The sequence below is a fragment of the Triticum aestivum genome, chromosome 7B (assembly GCF_018294505.1).
Source record: "Triticum aestivum cultivar Chinese Spring chromosome 7B, IWGSC CS RefSeq v2.1, whole genome shotgun sequence".
In the NCBI taxonomy this organism is placed as follows: domain Eukaryota; kingdom Viridiplantae; phylum Streptophyta; class Magnoliopsida; order Poales; family Poaceae; genus Triticum; species Triticum aestivum.
This window is the reverse complement of record NC_057813.1, coordinates 462889429-462893888: the sequence shown is the minus strand read 5'-3', so window position 1 is coordinate 462893888 and position 4460 is coordinate 462889429.

The window sequence follows — 4460 nt, the reverse complement described above, 5'->3', positions numbered from 1 at the left end:
TGAGCCGCCTGCTCAGCCGCCCACTCAGCCTCTTGACGGATTCTATCTTGATCTACCAAGTTAAAGGCTCCATGGCACGCCGGGTCATGCCCGCCTGGCTGGTTACGATGCCGGGTGTTGCTTGAGACAGCTGCCAAGTCCATGTACCTGCTATAACTCGGGCTTCGGCTTGGACGAGGGGTTGAGTCGATCCTGTCCCGGCTGTAGGAGTATGCCTCCTGTTGTGCTAAGGCCGTCTGAAGAAGTTCTCTCACCCAGCGGGTTTCAACCACCGCCGAAGAATCGCCATCAACTGGGAGAGCCACCAGTCAAGCCACCGCCATGATCATGTTCTCCAACGGGTTAGAATAGTGACCCGGAGGTGTTGGTACATACTGAGGTGGAGCAGTATTCACGCGGGGAGGCCCCATCACCTGTGGCTAAACCGGCGCCCCGACCCCGGGCGTCGCAACCCGGTCTGCCTCAATACGCGGGGAGAGCCACAACGGGTTACTGGGCCCTGCGCCAGGTGTGTGAAAGAGGTTTCGAGGATCATAAACCCGAGGGAGCTGAGAATGAGTCTTCTGATATCTTCTCCTCATGACCTCATTAGATGCGTTCTGATCCCGCATGAGCCAGAAAGTCTGTGCCTGAATCCGCTGAGCCTGAGCATCCAAAGTCGTCCGCTCTGCGGTTATCCTGACATCTTCCGCTGCTAAGTCTTCCTTGGCCTGTACCATATCCAATTTTAACTGTGCTACTTCCGCATCATGTGGAGCTTGATCCGCCGGATTGACCATGGCGGTTAATAGAGCGATTAGCTTATCTGTGAGATCCATCAACACCTGAGTCAGCGAGCGCACATGGCCTCCTGCCCCGGCTGCTACTGATCCGGAGGTCATGGCTGCCGTAGTTGTGGAGTATTGGATAGGTTGTGTGCCGGCCATGAAGATTCCGACCCTGCTCGGCGGCTCGAGGCAATCCGGAATACTGCTGCCATCGGAATAGCCCCCAAGCCCGCCGTCTTGTAGTTGATACAATGAATCTGTCTCACCTGTGGATGACTCGCCATCAGAGTAGATGGTTGTCTCACTGTTAGATGCAGATCCTTCCGAGAGCCCTCCGCGGATGCATCCCATGAAGGCACGCTTCACCGCAGGCGGAGCCCGGGCGGGTCTCGCACACTAAGCCGTCTCGACGAGGTCGGTACGGATGTCCGGCTCAGGGCCCGGCTCGCGGATCTTGCGATGAAAACGTGAATTCCACTGAAGGTGAGCCGGTACCCATACTCAATTGAGCCGGCGTCAGGGCCCCAGCCCACGTCGTCGATGTCAGAGCTTGCCGCGACGACTCTTGGTCATCTGGTCCATAGTGTATCCCTTGAGCCCTTCAAAGCTGCCCTTCAAGAACTCAAATCCACCATGCGCTGGCCCCATGGTGGGCGCCAACTATCATGGAATTGTCACGGCAGATGTCCTTGTGAAAGGACTTAGTCGTGAGGCCATCGGAACTAGGAAGCTTAAAGGGGTTAATCGGGACAAAGGACACGAGGTTTATTCTGGTTCGGCCCCTTACGGTGAAGGTAAAAGCCTACGATCCAATTTTGAGTGGGATTGCTTATGTCTCGATAACCAGGGAGCGAATCGCTTGACCTAGCTCTCGAGTTGATGTTACTTGCCCTGAACCGCCGCCGGGTCGTCCCTTTATATACAGAGGTCGACGCCCAGCGGCTCTACAGAGTCCCAGCCAGCTCATAAACAGTGTCCGGCTCAGTCTCTTAACTATTCTTTCCTTACAATACAAGTCACACATACATGGCGGTTTATCACTACGGGCCTTAAGTTGCCTCTGGGCTTTGGGCCCTTAACTGAACCGCCATCTCCATCCTGGGTCTTGGGCTTCAAGAATATTTGTAAGTATAACCCGGCCCCTCCTGGGCGGGTCATACCAATAGTTATATCCCCAACAGTGATCCTCTCCTCAGAGCCATCTGGAACCTCAGGCCAACCTGTCTCATAATAGCCTTGTCACGGCGATGAGCCATCTTGGCCTCCTTGTGAGCCTTGTACTGGCCCTTGGCCTGAAGGCAGAACATACGCTTCATCTTCTCCTTGAGTTTCTTCGCCCAAGAGGGCTCCTCAGATGGGGGCACACACTCCGGCCCATCATCCTCCTCCTCCTCATCATCAGATAGGACAATCTCTTGCACTAGAGGTGCCAGAGTAGACGAACTCCACTTCTCCTTCTAACGCAGCTCGATAGTGTCATGAGACACCAAGTTGTCTGTGACAAGCTCCTCATCTGGAAACTTGGCTGCCCAAGTGTCCTCGATAAGCTGCATAAGATAGGGCCCATAGATGATGCACTTGCGCTCCATGACAGCAGAGTGAAGCTCAAACCACATTACATGTGACACATCCAGCACCTGCTGAGAGCCTTGATGTTCTTGACAGAACAAAAGCATGTCAACAAGGTAAGAGTGCACCTGATCCAAGTTGCCAATCCGAGGGAACATGGAGTTCCGGAAGATCCAATGCATGATGTCTAGAAAGGGCCATAGCTCATAAGTAACCTTTCCAGTCTCAGACACCTTCATGGTAGAATAGGGCCAAAGCTTTTCCTTGTGAGTAGCGGCAATCTCCTTATGAGGGCGAAACCCAAGTGGGGTCTGGGCACCCTCATCATTGTACGTCAAGCTGACCATGAAGTCCTTCCATGGTGCGGACAGACGACGACCATGGGTCATCCAAGACAGAGTACGGGCCTGATCATGCCCAAAGTGAACGGTGGCAAAGAACTGGGCCACGAGGTCGGCATCAAAGTCTTTGTTGAAGGTAATGATCCTCTTGATGTCCAACTCCTCACACCTCTGCAGAGCATTCCCAAAGTATGGCAGGTCCTCCTCCATGTGTGTGAGATCGATAGACTTGACCTTCACAAACAATTTCTTCTTTTGCTTCAAGACATCGTGGTAGATTGACTGTTGAAATCTATTCCAGAATAGACGCCTCTGAAGAGCAGGCTCTTGAGCCACATGATAGGGATTGTGCTTCCTCGTGGTGCAAAACTCCATGGCAGACATCTAATTAGCAGGCTTGCGCCCAGCGGAGGTCTTCGATGTTGGTACCTTGGCCTTGCGCTTTAGCGGCTCAGAAGAGACACCCTCACCACCACCACCAGCAGACTCTGGAACATATGACGAGCGATAGCGCTTGGAACCTATTGCACGGTCTGGATTCTTGCAGTGAGCCTGATGCCTAGAGCTACTACCACCTGAAAGCACACACACACAAAGACCACAAAAGCAAGAGAGCATAAGTCGGGGAAAGACGAAAACCAAAAAAAAAAGAATCAGGTATAGAAACAGGAGCAATGGCATCTCAGGGCGGTAGTACCGTGCACTAGAGCGGTAGTACCGCTGATAGGCAGTACTGCCGCTTCCTACAGTCGCTGGAAAAACAAGGGAGGGCAGCGAGCTGAGCGGCAGTGGAGCAGAAGTAGGAGCGGTAGTACCGCCGATGGGCGGTACTACCGCGCCCTACTGCCAGCCCTACTACCGCCCCCTGCGTGGTCTTTTACGAAAACCTGACACGAAAAAGTCGAGACCACAACAGGGGCGGTAGTACCAGCGACACTAACAAGCAGTACTAACATCGATAGGTGGTACTACCACCCTGGCCATAGTACTACTGCTTAGCACAAGGCACCCCTTGTTTTGCACAACACGGAAACTCCAACAGGCAGGAAGAAAGCATGGGCCCGAGGAAAATGTGTACATGATGATTCCACCCATACTCTTTCGAAACGGATCCCCTCTTGATTGTACGCTAATCCCTATGAATCAATTCCACCGAAAAGAAACGAAGGAAAATAATCCGTCTAAAGTGAAGTCCTCGAGGGGTAACAATCGCAAAGTGCACTTATATTAGATCACCTAAAACACTTAGTGCACACGATTAGTCCGCAAACATATTGTCATCAATCACTAAAACACTTAGAGCGATATACCTTTTGATCCACCGCTTTACCATTGGGATCAATGTCAAGTTGGCATTTGACAGGCATTGGAGTGGAGGCCGGCTTGACATCACTTAGCTTGAATCTCTTGAGCATGTCTTGAGTGTATTTGGCTTGGTGGATGAAGGTTCCTTCTCTTCTTTGCTTGATATCGAACCCGAGAAAGAACTTCAACTCTCCCATCATAGACATTTTGAACTTTGAGGTCATGAGAGCGGCAAATTCATCATTGAAAGCTTTGTTTGGGGAACCAAAGATAATATCATCAACATATAGTTGGCACACAAGAAAACTCCCCTTTGACCTTCTTAGTAAAAAGAGTGGGGTCAATTTTCCCAATTTCGAACCCACGATCTTGTAACAACTCAGTAAGATGCTCATACCACGCATGTGGGGCTTGTTTAAGGCCATAGAGCACCTTGTTGAGTTGGTACACATGATCAAGGAAATAGGGATCCTCGAAC